This window comes from Camellia sinensis, chromosome 10 (genome assembly GCF_055761805.1).
Source record: "Camellia sinensis isolate YWXY chromosome 10, ASM5576180v1, whole genome shotgun sequence".
In the NCBI taxonomy this organism is placed as follows: Eukaryota; Viridiplantae; Streptophyta; class Magnoliopsida; order Ericales; family Theaceae; genus Camellia; species Camellia sinensis.
Genome location: NC_138970.1, coordinates 67,620,354 through 67,640,822, shown reverse-complemented (window position 1 = coordinate 67,640,822; position 20,469 = coordinate 67,620,354). Strand labels below are relative to the sequence as shown.

Genomic DNA, 20,469 nt, shown 5'->3' with positions numbered 1-20,469 from the left:
ATGTATTGTGTGTTCAGTTAAGAGTGTCCAGGATGTATGTAATGTGTGTTCAGTTCATGGTGTCCATAATGTATTTTTGTGGGAGAATTATGTCTGTACTACCTACGTAACTGAAAACTATTACATTTGCAACTTCAGTTATGTTGTTTTCATACCCGTAAGAGTATTTTGTAAAGTACTGACTTCGTATATTATGTATTAAGTATTATTACAAAAATGTTGAGAAAATTTATTTTAGGAGCTCTCGCTGTGGCCTTTGTCTTCTTGGCCTACTCCGCGGTGGTCTTCGCGTCTCACCCTTCGTCGTTGCTCGTCGAGTTGCACAATGTGTGGGTGTGCTTCGAACTCTACAGCATGCATATCACATTCTAACCTATAACAAAATAAATTTAAATGAAAACGGGTACAAAACGGTTTTACTAAACTGGTTTACTAAACTGATTTTCTGAATTACATTCTCACCTTCTAACCCAAAACAAAAGAATAAATATATATTTATGTTTAAATGAAAACGGCTTTCGTAAAGCCAAAATAATTTTCAAAATAACACATTCCAACCCAAAATAAAGACAAAAGAAAAAAAAAATTTACATGAAAACGACTTTAGTAAAGCGAAAAAAAAATAATTAATTACACAAAACAATAAGCAAAAAAATATTTTACATGAAAACAACTTTAGTGAAGACGAAAATTTTTTTTTAATTACATTTTGTAAAACAATAGCGATTTTAACAAAAAAAAATTTCCCAAAAAAATGTAATTAAAAAAATGTAATTAAAGCTCATTTAACTTGAAACAATTCGCTATGAAATAATGAAAAATCGCTATGTAAAATTAATATACTATTGATAATAGCTAAATGAGCTTTAATTACATTTTTTATAATAGCTAAATCGCTATGTAAAATTTTCCCAAAAAAAATTCAATAATCTACATGAATATGATTTTGAAATTATATATATGAAAAATAGTATGTAAAATTAATATATGAGAAGAGGTTTTTTTCATATTATGTAAAATTTATGAATTACACATTCTAAACAAAAAAAAGAAAAAAAAAAACATATTTTAACATGATAATTGCTTTATGTTTTTTCCTTTTGTTTTATCTTCAAAATAGCGTTTTATTCCAACAAAGTTTATGGTAAAAAAAAAATTTCTGTTAAAATCGCTATTAGGAATAGCGTTTTTTGGAACAAAATTTTAACTGAAATCGCTAGTATGAATAGCGTTTTTTCTGCAAAAAAAATTATGTTAAAATCGCTACTATAAACAGCGTTTTTTGGGGAATTTATTTTTGTTAAAATCGCTATTGATAATAGCGTTTTTTGGCAACAAAAATTTGTGTGAAAAGCGCTGTTAAGAACAGCGTTTTTTATTGGGAAAAAAATAACCCTAGAAGCGCTATTTGTAATAGCGACTTATTAATCAAAGTCGCTATTTGTAATAGCGATTTTACTGTTCACCTACTTTTACGCTCCTAACAGTGAAAGCGCGAATAGTAATAGCGTTTTAACCTAGTTTTGGAATTCCGTCAGAAGTTGGCCTAGTTTTGGAAATACGATACAAAAATGGCTTATATTGGGAAATGGCCCCGGGTTGAAACAGAAGGGGAAAAGCAAAACTCATTCACACCGCACTTCTTCACTCTGGGATGGGAAAAATCCATGCAAAGCAAGATGGAAGAAAATGATCTTAAGCATTGATCCCACCTTCATGTGAGCGAAAAAAAATTTAATATGTAAAATTTTGTGCGCATTTTTAGTATTATTGTTATGATCAAGTTTGTTCTTAAACAAGAAACATTATTAAGCTGTGTTTTCAAAATTCAATTATATTAAAGAAATTAGTTAATCCAGAATAACAAATATTATTATTATTATTGGAGAAAACATGAGAGAGAGAGAGAGAGAGCGCCTTGCCATTGGTATGTGTATTACTTCAGAGGACACGGCGAAAGAGGTTAGCCAACAAATTAACCAAGAAACCTAATTGCAGCCAAATTCTGCTGTAAACCCCTCAATTCATGTTGCCCAACAAATGCACTTTAGTTTAAGCCCAGATATATACCATGGGGAAAGCCTTTGACATATATGCATCTTTCTTATGTATTTTTGTAGGGAAATTCTAATACACACTCCATTGAAAATGATGTACTATATACACCTCTAGTTATGTCATTTTTTTCTTTAGTTGTAATTAATTTTCTTCTTTAATTATGACATTATTTTACTTATGATTCCTGAGTTAATTAGTTATGCCTCATATTGTGTTTAGAAATAATATTTATTTTTTATAATAATGATTCAGAAAATTAAAATTTGCTATATTTTTTTTGAGTTATACGGTGGAATGGTGCACACCCTACCATAGTGTTTCCTATTTTTGTAATATATATATTATATCAAAATTTTTAAATGGAAAATGCGTAATGTGAGGCATTTTACCGCTCATGAGACGAGATGTAAGCGTTTAAAATGCTAAATTTTTATATGTAGTAAATAATTTAAAACAATAAATAAATACAACAAATTAAATATAAATGTGTAAACGCTTTTTTACTTAAGGTTCACTGCGAAGAAGAAAGTTTTGCGTTAGTGAAAGTGAATTGTAGTAATTGAGCTTCTCACTGAGCATTAACTATGTTTTTTCTTAATTGATTATTTACTTAATTTTTCCTATATAATATAATTGCACAAGGAGTTTATTTATTTATTTTTGTATGTTCAAACCATCTACTAGACTAAATTTAATAAACAAGAGCCTAAGACACTCTTCGCGTGCGTACTCCTCACTTGTAGATCAGGGGTCACTGCTGTGCAATTTGCACAGTAGTGACTGTTGTGTGGCTCATGAGAATTACTTCGGACTTTATCTTCATGATCCGAACCGTTCAATTTTTAAATAACATTGAGTAGAACATTCTTGTAAAAAATCAAATTGATCGGATATTGATAGATTTTTTATCACTCACATTAGTATTCAGCTTGGTACATATATATTTATTTTATATATATATATATATATACAAATGCAAGTTGATGAAGGATTTATCGATATTTGATCAACTTGATTTTTTACAGATATGTTATACTCGATATTCTTTAAAAATTGAACAGTTCGTATGATTAAAATAAAATCTGAAATAATTCTTACGTGCCGCACAACAGTCACTGTTGTACAAGCCGCATAACAATCACTCCAACTCCCTCATATGCTTATGCATAAAAGGCATACAAGACGCACCTAAGATGTATATCTCAAGACTGTGTGCGCAAGCCTTTAGAGAGTAAAGCCTTGAGGCATTTTGCCTTAATTTTGCCTCAAGGCGAGTTTCAGTAAAACCTTTCAAAACTTTATATTATACTTTTTTATAACAAATATTATGTATAACAGGGTGCATAGGGTTCGTTCCGAATGTTTCCAATGAATGATATCTTTGCACTTGCCAGCATAAGATTCTGAGTTCAGCTGGGTAAGTTAATTTTTTGTGATCATTATCCTATCACAATTTTTTGTGATAAGAACTTATATTCTCATGTTCAGTTTGTTTCAGGGGAAAGTATTTTTGTAATGAAAAATATTTAGAAAATGCATTAATGTTTGTTTGTGGTGATAGTAGTGGCAGCGACAAGGTGAAAGTGTTGGGGTGGTGGTGGTAGTGGTAGTGGTGCGGCGGTTGTGATGTGGCGGTTGTGATGTGGTGGTGATGGGATGGAGGTGGTGGCGATGGTGGTGATGGTGTAGCGGTGGTGGAGAGATGATGATAGTAGTGGCAATGCGATGCATTGATAAACTTTTGTTCGAAAATATTTTGTCTCTTAAAAGTGAAAAATATTTTCTAAGAAAACAAATTTATTTTTCATTGATCATAGAAATCTTTTTCTATTTGACCGTTGTTTTCCGTTAATACCAAACGCAAAAAAATACAAAAAGTGTCTCCTGAAAAATAATTTCCGCCCAGAAAAAGTAGTCTGATAATCTCAATGCTACAAATGACATCAAAGTGGTCCAGTCGGGCTCTTGAAAAGGCAGAGAGCTAACCAACCATGAACGAAGATGGTACTATCCTAGGAGGAGGGCATCTATCGTCCCAATTCAATAGAAAATTTCAAGCTAAAATGTTCAATGTTTAGCCAAATAACTAACCAGAGCATAAGCCAACAGCAGCCAAAAGAAACAAAACATAGCTAAATAGCAATTAACAGCCTCTGAAGCAACCATCTGGTAAAGAGATTTTTTACACGAATATTCGTCCCGACAAGCACTAAAAAGAGAACTATTTAAATTGGGTTCACAATGGACCCACTAAGGCCTGAATCACAAAACCAAACCCCCTAGAAAAAATGCTAAGGACCATGATTTATACTTTGGTTATTATTGTATATTTATGAGCCAGCTGTTGCTTTACCCCTTCTCCTCCTCCCAATACTCCACCGTCACAAAGGTAAAAATTGAATTGAAAGAAGGGCCCAGTTCTAACCATGTTATTGAATTGAAAGAAGCATGTTTGAGAGACAGAGACGGGGGTGTGCAATGTGCGCAATCATTACACAGCCTAAAGGGCATAATAGAAATTTGCACATATTTCGAATTTTATTTTGATTATGTAGGGGTGCTTACTCATTGCGGGGAAATTGAGGTTTCCAAATTACAAGAACTAAACCAAAAATCATTGTTAAATCTCCTAAACTTATCAAATGGGTACCTCGATCCTTCATCAAGCACATAAAAACACAACTACAAAACAAAACAAGATTTAGAGGAAATATCATTTTAGCCTCTAAACTTTCACGCATTTTTCAATTTGATCCCAGACTTCAATTAATATTAATTTTACATCTAAACTTTCGAAATTTTGATCAATTTAACTCACAAAAAAACTATCATTTACTAAAAACACATCATACCACAAAAATTACCAACCAAAAGACCCATAAAGACTTCAAAGATCACCACCACGGAGACAACGAACAAGGTGGAGAGTGGACTCCTTGAATATTATAATCAGCAAGAGTGTGCCCATCTTCAAGCTGCTTTCCCACGAAGATCAATCTCTGTTGATCTGGTGGGATCCCCTCCTCATCATGGATTTTAGCTTTCACATAATCAATTGTATCTAAACTCTCCACCTCCAGAGTAATAGTTTTTCCGGTCAAAGTCTTCACAAAAATCTGCATTCCACCTCTCAATCGCAGAACCAAATGCAATGTTGATTCCTTCTGGTTATTACAATCAGTCAGAGTATGCCCATCTTTGAGCTGTTTACTGGCGAAAATCAACAACTCTGCTGATCAGGAGGAATGCCTTTCTTATCTTGAATTTTGGCCTTGACATTATCGATTGTGTTCGAGCTCTCAACTGCCAAAGTGATTGTTTTTCCTGTGAGCGTCTTGACGAAGATTTGTATACCTCCATGGAGACGAAGCACGAGGTGAAGAGTCGATTCCTTCTGGATGTTGAAATCTGTCAGAGTTCGTCCATCTTCTAATTGCTTTCCACCGAAGATCAACCTCTGTTGATCTGGTGGAATTCCTTCCTTGTCTTGGATTTTGGCCTTAACATTGTCGATCGTATCAGAGCTCTCGACTTTGAGCGCAATTGTCTTGCCAGTTAGGGTTGTGATGAAGATCTGCATACCACCGTGAAGGCGAAGCACAAGGTGGAGCGTGGATTCTTTCTAGATGTTGTAATCGGCGAGAGTATGGCCGTCCTCGAGCTGTTTTCTAGTGAAGATCAACGTCTGTTGATCCGGTGGAATTCCTTCATTGTCTTGGATTTTGGCCTTGACACTGTCGATCGTGTCGAAGCTCTCGACTTCGAGCGTAATCGTCTTGCCAGTTAGGGTTTTGACAAAGATTTGCATACCACCGCGAAGACGAAGGACAAGATAAAGAGTTGACACTTTCTGGACGTTTTAGTCGGCGAGGGTACGGCCGTCTTCGAGGTATTTTCCGATGAAGATTAGACGCTGCTGATCCAGAGGAATTCCTTCCTTGTCCTGAATCTTCGCTTTCACGTTGTCGATCGTATCAGAACTCTCGACCCTGAAGCCGTGTTTCGTTGGGTTATTTGAATAGAGATTTGGAAAGAAAAATTAAAATGGAAAAAGTAGGTGAAATGTGAATAAAATATACTTATATTTTACTTAGTTTTACACATTTTTTTTTTTTTTTCAAATCCCTCCTCAAATCCCCCAACCAAACACAGTATGAGAGTAATGGTCATGTCTGTTAGAATTTTCACAAAGATCTGCATCTATTCAACAAAAAAAAACGTTTTTCAAAAAATTCTACTTTTTTATTTTTCGTGTTTTTTTATTTTTACTGAAGTTTTTTAATATTTTGAGCAAATTTTTTTTTATATTTTTAAACATACCTAACATACATATACCTAGAAAGTAAAAAAAATTGAAAAAAACCTTTTAAAAATTCACTAAATACCAAAAATATAAAAAAAAAAATGAGAATTTAGTACATTTTTTTTATATTTTTATGTATTTATTAATTTTTAAAAATATTTTTTCACAAATTTTTTACTTTTTAGATATATCTAAGTAAGGTGCATCTAAAAAAGTAAAAAAAATGTTTAAAATTTTAAAAATATTCACTAAAAATAAAAAAAATACGAAAATAAAAAAACTCCAGTTTTCAAAAAACTTAATTCAAAAAACTCAAACCAAACACACTGATGGTCGTGCCTGTTAGGAGTATCACAAAGATCTGCATCTGTTCAACACAAAAAACAAATATTAATAATAATTAATTACAAATTCAAATCGTAAATTGTTCAAATCTATTAGAGAAACACAAGAAAATAATCAAATACATTGATATCGGATAACTAAAATCGAGAATATGAATAACCTTTTAGAGAAAAAGATTTGAAGGAGGGAGTGAGTGAGTGAGATTTGATAGAAGAATTAAGAATTGTCTGTGATGAAAGAGGGTGAGAGGTGTAAGACATATAGTTAGAGAGGTAGAGAGATTGAATTGACTTGGTGATGAAGGAAGAGATGAGTAATCTGAAATTTACGAGAAAATAGTGATCGTTCGTGAAAGGCAGGAGAAATTATTCATTGTTTCAAGAGCATTGCTCCACACTATTCATGTTTAGACAGTGTCTAATTGTCTCCTTAAAAGAGAAAAATAAGTAGTAAGACCCACTGTTTTAACTAATAATACTTACGCGTCGTTTGGGAAGGCAATCCCAGGCTAAAGTAGCCAAGTCGCGACAAAAAAGGCTAATTCAACCAAGTCACGACAAAATCGATTTTTACGGGTGTTGGGCGAGGCTGTGTGGTGTGAATTTACCGAATTGCCCCGAGAGTTAAAATCTTTCCATCTGCAAAAAGCGGCTCACATTAGAGCTCATACACACCCATTGCAAAGCAGAGGAAAAGAAGAACGGAGCTATTGGAGGCCGTCGAACCGACCTTGGCAGAGGAAACTGCAACCGGAGATCGAAACCGCGGCGGCGAACAACAACCAACTCTCTCACACTCAAACCGATCTGCAGGTGATGATCTATGGCCTATTTGATTTGTTTTCTCTTCTTCCCATCTGCGTAGTTTATGTTCATAACAGCATCGGTTCATGGCCGATCTGTTGGCTCACGGTCGTTATTGGGTTGATTACACTTACATTACACACAGACCGGCCACCGATCTGTCTCATTCGTAAATATCGTCTTTTAGATCTGTTGTTATGTTCGAAATCTGTTCGCATCCAACAAATTTGGGGCAGATTTGTATATATACATATATATATATATAATATCTTATCTGATTCAAATAGTTGGTTTGATTTATGAAAATCAGCTCTATTGATCTTATATATCTGTTCAGAATCACAAATTTGGGCTAGATGTATGAAGGCACCGTTGTTTAAACAATCAAGGAAATGCAAATCTGTTCTACAATTGTTGTATCTGTTTGGTTATAGTTTCAAATGCAGGTCCTTAATTTATTTTTTTTTATCAAAAATTAGGAAAATAGGCGAAATCAAAACCTAACAGAAAAAATTAAAATAAAAAATAACAAAAATATGCCAAATCCAAAAAAAAAAATATATATATATATATTAAGCAAAAAGCCAAAATTGTAAAAAAAAAATACCGAAAAAAAAAACATACCAAAAAATTTTGTTTTTCACCAAAAAGCCAAAATTGAAAAAAAGAAAAAAAGAAAAAAAACGGAAATAATGCCAAATCCCAACCCAAATTAAAAAATAAAAAAAATGGAAAAGGGCAGTTTGGTCTTTTAACAAGATGACACCTCACCAAAAACCCAAAAAGCCAAAAAAGCCAAAAAGCCCTTCCCAAACCAGGCTTTTTAGCCCCAGGCTAAAATAGCCAAAAAAAGCCAAAAAGCCAAAAAACCAACCCACTTCCCAAACGGGGGCTTAGGTTGGGACGCTAGATTTTCCCTTGGAGCTCTTGCCTTCCCCATTCCTTAGTGGTGGTGGGTGTATGACGCACAAGGAACTCTCACCCTCCTCGTTCCCCTCCATCCTTCTCTAAAAACCTCTAGATCTTTCTTTCTTTTTTTTAAAAAATAATAATTAATTATTAACAAATAATTGGAAAATTACAAAAAAAAAGAAAAAAGAAAAAGAAAGATAAAGCCCCAATAAATTCCAAGTTTAAATCTTTTCAATCATTTGGTCTTGTCTTTTATCTGATGAATCCATAGGTCTCATTTCAATGTTAATGACATAATTGTACAACAATTACACGTCTGTTGTACCAATATTAGGGGTATATGTGGGTTTGTGTAATGTGGAATTTACAAATTTGTCCAAAAAGCATACTGCAGGTTTTTTAGGTTTCCATCCTTCCTAATAAAAAAGGGAAAAAAAATGAAAATGGAAGGTTCCATGAAGTTTGCTCCATTTTTGCATCATTTGATTTTGGTAACGTTAATTTCGCAGTTTGCATTCGCCAATTTAACATTGGTGTTTCATCTCAAACCCTAGAAACAAAAAAATCCTTTCATGTACATTTCTGGTGCCGATTAGGATCTGACACTTAGTCAATTTGTCGTTATAGTTGATGTTGATGATGTCTTGCCGGCGGCGGGTTGATTTATTGCCTTCCACATTAGTTGATGATTGTGTTCCAAACCCATGGTGGCAAGTATGTGCTCGTGATGTTGTTTTATTCATTTTGTTTGATGTTTTGAGTTGTGTGAGTGATGTTGTAGATTGGGTTTAGCGTTAATGGTGCTGGCATAATGTTAGTTAAATGCCTATACTATCGTTATGTGTCATTAGTTAATGTGGATTTAGAATTGGTTCAGGTTACTATCATGTAGTGTCCTTCAATTTTGGGGGTATTAGTTTTGCTAGTGTAACATGCTGTAATTAAAATTATTTTGTTGTTTAGGTTATTATGTGTTTTTGCGATGGTGTTATGTGATGTTATTGCTGTATGTGGTGTTGGTTGTGCTGTTCTGTTGGAATGTGGTCAGGAGTTCCAAGGTTTTTGGTGTATATAGTTTGTAGGTGATGTGTGATTACAATGACATTATTTTTAGTTTGGGTGTAACATTGTTGGTTTCCATGTTGGTTGAATGCAATGTCAGTGTGTTGGTGTAGCTTGTTTTTTGTGCTCTTCTCGAATATGATTAGCCGTACAGTTCGGACTCCCATGGTTTTTTATTCTGATTTTACAAGTGCAATGTGAAATAGAAAAACACAAATGAGTCTAAATCCGGAAAATCTTTTGGAAAATCGATATTTGAATCAAATGCCAAAAATGGAATGTTTTACCAGATTACAGAGTCGCCACTTAAATATTTTTGAAAAATTTAGGAAACTCGTGACTTGTGCCAAAGGTCATTAGTCCATCATCACCAAATGTCTCGGCTCGGGAACTTAGGTACGAGAGGGGAATGTCATGAATTGAGCACCCCACTTGCCCGATCAAATATCAGCCTTTACTAATCATGATGTGATTCTTATTTACATTATATGCTACAACAAAAGTAACCTATGGTGACGAAAACTAGTGAAGAAAATAAAATTCGTCACTAAATAAAAATAGTTCGTGAGGAATTTATAAATTTTGTCACATATATTAAAAAAATGAAAATGATAGGTGACAAAATTTATTTTCGTCAATAAATACTTCATTTTAAGTGAGGAAAAATTAAGTTTCGTCACCAAAAATTTTCCAGCTATTTTTTTTTTTTTTTTTTGTGGCACCAAAATTTTGGGCCTTTTGGTGAGAAAAAAATTTGTCACTAATTATAAAATTATTTGTGAGGAATATATTTTCGTCACCAAAACGTTTTAATATTTTTGATATCTTTTGGTGAGGCAATAATATTGTCACCAATTTTGGTGAGAAATTTTTGATATATTGAGGGGCAATTAAAAAAAAATAGGGTATTAATTTTTTTTACCTCTTTTCTGTTTATCAACTCTCTCTCTCTCTCTCTCTCTCTCTCTCTCTCTCAAAATAGGGTATTAGTTTGTCTTACCTCTTGCTCCTCCACCACGCCGATCGCCATCGTCGCCTCTATTAGCCTTGCCAATCGTCGCCACCACTAGTAGCCTTGCCGGTAACCGCTACATCTTCTTCGCTCGGTGATTTTTTACATGATTTCTCTTTGCTCTTTTTCTGGTGTCTCTTTCTCTTATTCTCTGTATTGGTATGGTGACGAAAATTAGTGAAGAAAACAAATTTTGTCACTAAATAAGAATAATCCATGAGGAATTATAAATTTTGTCACGTATAATAAAAATATAAAAATAATAGGTGACGAAATTTATTTCCGTCAATAAATACTTACGTTTAGGTGAGAAAAAAAATAAGTTTCGTCACCTAAATTTTTCCCACTAATTTTTTTTTATGGTGCCAAAATTTTGAAACTTTTGGTGAGAATTTTTTTTTTCAACAATTAAAAAATTATTAATAAGGAATATATTTGCGTCACCAATAATCTATTTTTATTTTTTTAAAAAAAATTTGATTTTAAATATTTTAAGACCATTTGGTGAGAAAAATATTTTCATCACTAATAATTTTTAATATTTTTAGGCCTTTTAGTGAGAAAATTGTTTTGTCACTAATTTTGAAAGAAGAATTTTGACATATTAAGCAGTAATGAAAAAAATAGTCTATTATTTTTCTCTCCCTCTTTTTTTTTTTTTTTTGGGATCAATTTTCCTAAATTATTTTTCCCTCTTTTTTTTTTTGATCAGTTTATTTTTCCCTCCTTTTTTTTTTTGGATCAGTCTTCGTATCAGTCTGTATCTCTATCTGTCTCTCCCTCTCAAAACAAAACACAAGTGCTGAGTATTTGTTTATTGACGAATCAGTTTTCCTATCAATCTCTATCTCTCCCCCTCTCCCTCTCCCTCTCCCTCTCCCTCTCAAAACACAAGTGCTGTGTGTTCTTCTCCGGCGCCCCTTCAATGTGTTCTTCTCTAGCGCCGTTGCCAACGTCCCTGTTCTCCTCCTTCAGTGTCGCCACAGACGTCGTATCTTCTTTACTGTTGTGTGTTCTCTTCCATCAGGTATGGGTCCTCTTTCTCTCTCTTCCCTCTCTCTCTCTCTCTCTCTCTCTCTTACTCAATTTCTCTATTTTTCTATCTCTGTTTTCCCTAATTTTCAAAATTAATGTTTTCCCTAATTTTTGAAATTAATTTTTAGAATTAATGCTGTATTTTATTCTTTCCAGCAAGGTTTCTCTTCAATAAATTGTGAATGTGTAAATTGTAAACTTGGCCATCCTTAATGTGTTTTGCTTATTTCTGCTATAAACTTGAGAATAAATGTCCTATTGATTATAATTAACAGTTTGAATTTAGTAAAAGCCCTTGACTAAATGTGAATATTTTATATGATTTGGATTGTTTGTCTGTATTTTTAATAAAATTAGGGTTCAACTTCTCTCTATATTTGAATGTTTGTTCAATATCTGTTTATTTTATAGGTTTTTCTACTTAGTTTATTCATAAAAAAATAAAATTGATTACTTACGTCATGATATCGATCAATTCCTTTGCTTTTGTGATCATCCTCCTGATTCTTCTTGGATACCATGCCTGGCTATTTGAGGATCCTTGGACATGCCTGATGCTCTGCTCTGCTCTGCTACTGAGTAAATAATCCATGTAACTTCGTGTGCCTAATTTATAGTCATGGAAGACCAATCCTTCCTTTCTTCAATTTTCTTATCAGTTAAACAGTATTCAATAAAAGAAATACAAGGTATAAGTTTACACTTTCTGGTTTGAGCTTATTGAGTTAGACCATTAAAATCTGTACCCATTCAAAAAGAAATTTCATCGTTATTCAGTGGAATTGTCCCATGTCATCATTTAAAGAGCCCGAGAGGATTATTGATTATAGACCGATAAGTTTCTGCTTCTCATTCCCAGATAACATAATGGAGCAATGTTAAAAGAATTTGTGTTGGGAACTTCTATTTTCTAACTTGAGTTTAAGAAAAGCTTGTGTGATCTCTCTAATGTTTTTATTCTAATAATTACATGGAATTTCTTCAACTAAACTGTATAAAGGTTCTTCACCAAGACATTTTTTGGTTTTCGTTGGTAGAGTTAGACTGTATATTTGTGGTGTTGTAAACTAGGAAAATCTTCAAATGTGTTCTATTTGGCTGCTGAAACAAATATAGATTGAAATTAAATTTATCATCCTTGTACATGCTTGATCCTTGTACATGCCTGGAATGATTGAATAATTTAAAAATAAAAATAAATAACTGAATAATGTGTTATTCTGTACCCATTCCATGATTTACATGTTTCTTTAGGATAGGTTTGAGAGATTCATTTCAGTTTGAATGCAGTGCTTTCTCTAGTCTTTATCTCTGCTCATTTTCTTCTTGGTGTTCCTCTGTCTCCTCTTTTTTCTTTTTTCTTTTTTGTCGTTGAAGTGAAAATATGTTGTTTTGAACTACTCCACGAAAATTGCAAAGTGTGGTCTCTAGACGATCTGAACATGTTCTACACAACTGATAAGAACTAAATTCTACAACCACAATGTGATTAGCTCAAGTTAGGTACTTCTCATGATATTATTTGAGGTGCGTGTAAACTAGTCCGGACATCGGTCATAAAATATATATATATAATGACTTTATTAGGTGATAATGCTAGGCTAGCACTCTAAATGATGTACTGTTTATTTGTCAAAACTTTGGATTATGTTAGAACATTTTCACAAGAAAATAAAGAAGAAAGAAAGAAAAAAAATGAGGGGGGGGGGGATGGAACATTTTCTCAGGAAAATAAAGAAGAAAGAAAAAAAGGGAGGGGGGAGAGGAGTATATGAACTACAATACATCAGTGATAATTGAACCTTTATTGTTGTGTGCTTCAAGTTCCAACCATATAAGAACCCATGAATGCATGTGAGTTGCACATGGATTTAGTTTGTTAATCTCTGCTTCTGTTAGGCATGTTCAAAGCCCATCTTCCATTAGGTAATCCATGTCCATGGCACTACTAGTTCAAGCTGCTTATTTGTTGCTGCCCATTTGCCTTGATTTCCTAGATGTGCTAACTGCTGGATGTAGGAAAATAGGTCTTTAGTTGGTCCTTCTACTTATTTTTGGATGTCCTGTCTTTGGTGGGGCTGTTTGGCTGCTGCTATGGTTGGTTTGGCCTGCTGTTTGGCTACTATGGTGTTGCTTTTGGCTGCTACTTTGGCATCCCTGAAGAGATACTAGCAGGACCTGCAAAGAAGCTCATTACAGGAAATAAGGAGCAGCTCCAACCAACAAGCACCCACAGCCTAAGGAGACTTGCAAGAGTCGTAAGTCCAACCATACAAGATTCAGACAACATTGCCTATTGTTGCCCACCCACCTCAACGGGCGGTGAGGCCAGTTGGGTTTACTAGTAGAATTGGTGGTAATGAAGTAGGAGGAGCTGATTTCTATCAAAACCCTTCTTTCCGATATCCTTATCCTCTTCCATGGGATGATAATAACCCTTCTTCTGGAGACATCACTGGAGGAAAAGGAGGAGGAAATATCAGAATTTTTAGAGCACTGTCAGTCAGTGTAACAAGTCACAGCCTATTTAGGGTTTGCATCTGTCAGCTTTGGAATGTAACTCTCCTATCATCCTATGGTATGGTATTGTGTTTGGTTAAGGGTTTCTAGCTACTTAGCCTCACATGGACTCTTCTAGCTACACCATTGAGAGTCATATTACCTACTTAGAAAACTATTTGGTGGGTTTAGTACTTGTGTTGCTAAAGTCACTACCATAAGTATTTATTAATTATCTACCGTGGGGGACCTAATTAGTAAGTCCTTACGGTAAGTTAAGTTGGTTTGTTGTGTCATTAGCTAGTCCATTTACTCATTAAGCTCAACTCCAGAGAATGTGCATGTGGAAATTTTTATTCTCTAGGGTTGTTTATGTTTAAGAATAAAGGTAATAATGGTAAGTTAATTGTAAAGAGGATTCTCTAGCCTAAGTCTATGGTTTAGTCTTCCATTACACTAGTATTTATTCTCACTTTTCATTTCTACTTTGTTCTCAAGGACCACTGCATGCTTTACTTTCTTAGCATATAAATGTTGAGTTGATTAGTTTACAATCTTTGATTCCTAAAATCCCATATGAAACATATAAGAGAGTCAGCTCTAAGTTTCCCTAAAATGACCCCATGTTTGTATCTAATTCTATATACTAATTCTCATTTATAGCAACATTACAGAGCTCGAAAAATTTATTCAAAAATTAAATGAATTGTGAATGTTAATCATATTAAGGGTTGTTTTGAAAAGTTGATTTTTGATTCTTTTTTATAAGAAAACGTATAAAAATGGAAAGAAAAGAGTTGACTATTTTTGTAATATTTTTTAATTTATTCCCAATACAGCTTTAAGTTTCTTTTTGTATTTGCGGTGTACTTCTATAACCTTTTCTTTTACATCAATAAATCTTAATTTTTGTTGACAAAAATAGGTGAGATTAAGTTTAAATTTACACTATATACTTTATTTGCTAATTATTTTTTGAATTACTTTTACTAGCTCCCTTTGTGCCCTTAGCATTATGCACCTTCATTTAAAAAGGCACGTTGGATGCCAAAGAAAATTAGTGACCAAAAAACTGAAATGTGGAGACCTGATTAGTATATATGATATCTTTGAGCTTTGTCTGCTTGAAGTGAATATCTTTTTAATGTTCTGAGATCAATATCTTGCTTTTGGTGTTCTGATATCATATTCCAATTTGTCTTTCATTTGTGTTTCAGTTTGACGCATTTCTCTATGGATTTTCTTATTGATGTATCTGTATATTGTACACTCTCTTTGTACGTCTGCAATTTTCATCAAGAAACTTTTCTTTTGTTGATTTTTTTTATTAAAAAAAAGTCAATATATTTATAAAATTTATAAATTTATATAATTTTTATACTATATTATATCGTGTACTGATATAGGGTAGAGTGTGAATCTTTTTTCTTTATTTTTATTTTATTTGGCTTAAATAATTTATTTGCGCCGCTTGTGACAAAACAGTGGCCCCAGTCCTCTCTCTCATGTGCATTTCTAAGTTTTTAGGGGAGTTTGAGTCTATATGTTTGGGATGAGAGATTTTGGCTAAAATAGTCAGTAAAAATAAAAAATATTAAAATAATCAATAAGATAAAATATTATATATTACATATTAATTAATTATTTTTTCTCTCACAATTATCGATTTAATGAAAATTGGAATATTACACCCTTAAATTAACATATCTTGCTTTAACTTCTCTAGACTTCGTATATAGTTGAGTAAAGAGAAAATCAAACTGAGTACTAATTGCAGTAACATGCCATAAGTACTAAATTATAGTCTCGGGCCATTCATTGGAATTGTCGCATGTGGCTATCAATTCTATTGGCATCTTTCATTTCTTATATGCATAGCTCCTTAAGTACATTATTAAGTTCCTTTGCAGAATTTAATCACATTTTGTTTACCGAGTAAAATGTGAGCCAAAATAGTTATTGTTTCCCAATGTATTATTTTTTCAATATCCCAATTTAGTTAATAGATGTGTCAATTCTGGTATTCGAGGCATATATATATTTTTCCAAATACTTGTAGTTCAATCATAACATTTTGCATTTGGATATTTGAGTACTTAAATTGACTGCTTTAGAAACTCAATGTGGCATATTGTGGGTTTTCTTTCCGTGTCATGTTATCTGCTTTTTACTCTCAGCTCACTGCTTTATTGGTTAAATTTTCTCTGAATCATGTTATTTGTCTTCTTATTGATGGTTATTTTGCTGTGGTTTATGTTTTGGTTTTGAATACTTCTTATGTTTACGCTAAATTGCTTTGGCTATTTTCTCATGTGATTTATGTGGTTAAAATTTATATAACTTAGTATAATCATTGGACTTCAACTTTTTTTTTAATTAAAATATGTATATACATTTTTATATCTAAAATTGTCCTATTCACCTACCTTTGATTAACTCGGCACAGTCAGACATGGACAAGAGTTGGATTGCACTAGGTAGCACAGTTGATGGAAGGATAAGTTGAGCATATTATAATGGGGTAATATCATTTCTTCGTTTTGCAATGGCGGTTATCGATTGAGATGGTAGAATTTTGTGCCCTTGTCGAAAGTGTGTGAATGATGTTCGTCATAATTTTCAAATTGTTCAAATTCATTTGCTGCAACATGGGATTATTTTAACTTACACTATTTGGTACGTGCATGGGGAACCCCGTGAATCAAATGAGGCTCATCATCATGATATACCCGTTAAGGGCAATGAGTTTTTGGGAGGTATTGATGCCTTAATGGAAGATCGAATAAGAGGGGAATCAACTAATACAACCCAGAAGGAGGAGGTTTTCACTTTTGATAAATTATTGAATGATGCCAAACGTGAGGTGTACCCATGTTGCACAAATTACACTTTGTTACAGTTTGTCATCGAGATACTTAATATGAAGGTAACAAACCATTGGAGTAATAAGTTAGTTGACATGATGCTAGAGTTTTTAACTAAACTTTTACCGAAGGATAATTTGGTTCCAAAGTCAACTTATGAAGCTAAAAAAATATTACATGAATTGGGTTTGTCATACGAGCTCATTGATGCTTGTGTAAATGATTGTGTGCTCTTTTGGAAGGCGAATGCAACATTGGATAAATGTCCAAATTGTAATGCTTCTAGATACAAGACAAATCATGGTAGAGGTAAGAAGATCTCTCGTAAGGTCCTTCGATACTTCCCGTTAACACCGAGATTGAAAGGTTGTACATGCCGAGAAAGAGAGTCGAGAATATGAAATGGTTCAATGAAAAACGTCTAGATGACGGTGTATTGAGGCATCCTGCAGATAGTGATGAGTGGAAGGAATTCGATTCACAACATTCTGAATTCACCTTGGAGCTTCGAAATGTGAGGCTAAGGTTGGCTACTGATGGGTTCAACCCTTTCGGAAATATGAATAACTCATATAGTTTGTGGCCTGTCGTACTCATTCCATACAACTTGCCACCATGGTTGGCTATGAAGGACCCATTTTTCATGCTGTCATTACTTATTCTTAGTGAATCACAACCAGGAATTGATATTGATGTCTACATGAGACCTTTAGTGGATGAATTGAATGAATTATGGAAAAATGGTACATTAACCTATGATGCCTCGACTGGTGAGACTTTCTGCATGCGTGCAGCTTTGTTGTGGACGATACATGATTGGCCCGCATTTGGTGACATGTCTGGATGGAGAACAAAGGGTCATTACTCTTGTTACACTTGCAATGATGAACCATATTTTGAATCTTTAAGAAATAAGACTGCGTATAGTAACCATCGGTGCTACTTGCCAGATGACCACCCAGAAAGGCGAAAGAGTAGAGCATATAATGGCAAGCATGAAAAACGGAAGAGATCTTTGGTGATACCGATAGAAAAGATTGAAGAACAATTGGGTAGCGTGACGGGTGTCACATATGGAAAACATTGAAGCAACAGGAAAAGACCTCATCAGAACCCAAATTGGACGAAGGTAAGCATCTTGTATAAGCTACCGTATTGGAAGAAAAAGAGACTTCGACACAACATTGATGTCATGCACATGGAGAAAAACGTTAGTGAAAATGTTGTTGGAACAATGTTGGGAATTGATGGGAAGAACAAGGATGCAGATAAGGGATGAATGGATTTAGAAGATATGAATATAAGGAAAGAATTGTGGCTGACAAACAATCCCGATGGATCATATGTCAAACCTCGAGCCAGCTTCTCACTGAACCCTAAAGAGAGAAAGGGTTTCTTTGAATTCTTGAAATCAGTCAAGTATCCAGATGGGTACGCAGCAAACATTTCGAGATCAGTGAATGCAAAAAATGGTAGATTAACAGGATTAAAAAGCCACGACTGCCATGTACTTATACAACGGATTCTTTCTATTGAGATGCGTGGTTACATAGATAAAGAGATCAGTATAGCACTTTCTGAGTTAGGTAGCTTTTTCCAAGATCTATGCTCAAGGACACTCAAATGAAGTGAAATGGAGAAATTAGAGGAACGCATAGTACTCATACTATGTAAGTGTGAAAAGATCTTTCCTCCAGCCTTCTTCAATGTGATGGTTCATTTGGCCATTCACTTGCCACATGAGACTATTCTCAGAGTACCTGTGCAATGTCGGTGGATGTACCCGATTGAAAGGTAATTTTTAAAATTGTAGTTTCAAATGAAAGGTGTAGATTATGTTGTGTGCCTAACTAAATCCTAATTGGTTATCTCTTCAAGGTTTCTTGGAGCTTTAAAAAAGTTTGTCAACAACCGAGCTCGACCAGAAGGTTCTATTGCAGAGGCTCACATTATCAAGGAGTGCATTACTTTTTGCTCAATGTATCGTGAAGGGATTGAAACCGTGCATAATCGAGATGCACGAAATGAAGATTATGGAGTCCGGCATCAAGGTTTGACAATATTCACCGAAACTGCTCGTCCTATTGGCCAAATCAGAAAGCATGTTGAGATGTCATTGGAAATTCGTGATATTGCTCATTGGTTCTTATTATACAATAGCCCTGAGATAGAGAAGTATCTTCAGTACGTGTTTCTTATAATTATATGTATTTTAACATTTTTCATGTTATTAGTCATTAATAATAGTAGTATTTCACTCATTAACCAAAACTATTTGAGTAGGGAACACAAGAATTTGTTACAAATTTCCACTAGACAAGATATAACTCAGATACAACAGAAGGAATTTCCGAAGTGGTTCAAAGAATATGTAAGTCATTTTTAATATTCACAATTGCCCAAACACTATTAGGCTTGTATAAAATACAAACATTACCAACATAATTCAAGTGTTGCACATTGCATGTGGATGTAGATAAATAGATTGAGAGTTGATAAGGCACCAAAAGCAACCGGAGAATTGTGGTCACTAGCGAATGGTCCTAATTTGCTAGTGAAAGAGTACTTGGGTTGTATAATCAATGGTGTACGATTCCATACGAAGGAATTAGACAATCGTCGAAAGAGTCAAAATAGTGGTGTGCTTACCAAAGGGGACTACAAGGGAGAGATGCACGAATTCTATGGTCACTTGTGCAATATTTGGGAATTTGAGTACATCTGTCAAAATAAAGTTGTTTTCTTTCAATGTGAATGGTACAACACCGGTAACACTGGTAGAAGTAGAACAGTACGAGCTGACACATATTGCACAAGCATCAATGTCACAAGCTGATGGTATCAATCTGACCCTTTTATCTTGCCTAGTCAAGCTAAACTAGTGTTCTACCTGAATGACACCAAATGGGGGCAACCTTGGCAAGTCGTGCAACAGGTCCAACATAGGGGTGTGTTTGATGTACCAGAGGTTGGTGATGGAGAACCACCAGATCAACCAGAATTTAATGATGCATTCCAACAAGAAAACATTAACTCAGGTGTCCCGATCAACATTGAAGATATTATTTGATTTCATAGGGATGATATTGAAGCTGAGGTTATTCCGAATAAAACAAAGAGAGATGGTAGAGATGATGAAGAAGATGAAGAACTTGGCATACTTGATGATGATATGGATCCTGATATGGATTATGATATTTAGTTTTAGTTTTTTTTAGGTTTCTATATGGACATATGGTTTTAATGCATTACATAGTTATGCTATATTTTGTTGTGTCTCTTTAAGTAAATATTTTGCTTTATATTTTATGTTTTATATCAATTTAAGCTTTTTAGTTACCAAAATGGCCAAAGGGGAGAAACAATGGATCAAACCAGGTTTTCTAGCAAAACAAAAGCGAACACAGTACGAAATGGAAAGATATAAGACAATCAAGAAGAATAAAAAGAAAATGGATGCTCTGCAATTGAAGCATTTAACAGCTTCTTTGATGGGTTCTACTCAGCCCAATCGTGTTAATCAGAATGGAAAGAACATTAGGGTTGAGGTAGATGATGATGACTACATACCGTCAG

The 20,469-nt window shown here is 34.0% G+C and overlaps 1 pseudogene; it reads right to left on the bottom strand.

Annotated features, from left to right (window-relative positions):
* Nucleotides 1-4,711: 4,711 nt before the first annotated feature.
* LOC145801159 (polyubiquitin-like) lies at nt 4,712-6,055 on the bottom strand (annotated as a pseudogene).
* Nucleotides 6,056-20,469: the final 14,414 nt, after the last annotated feature.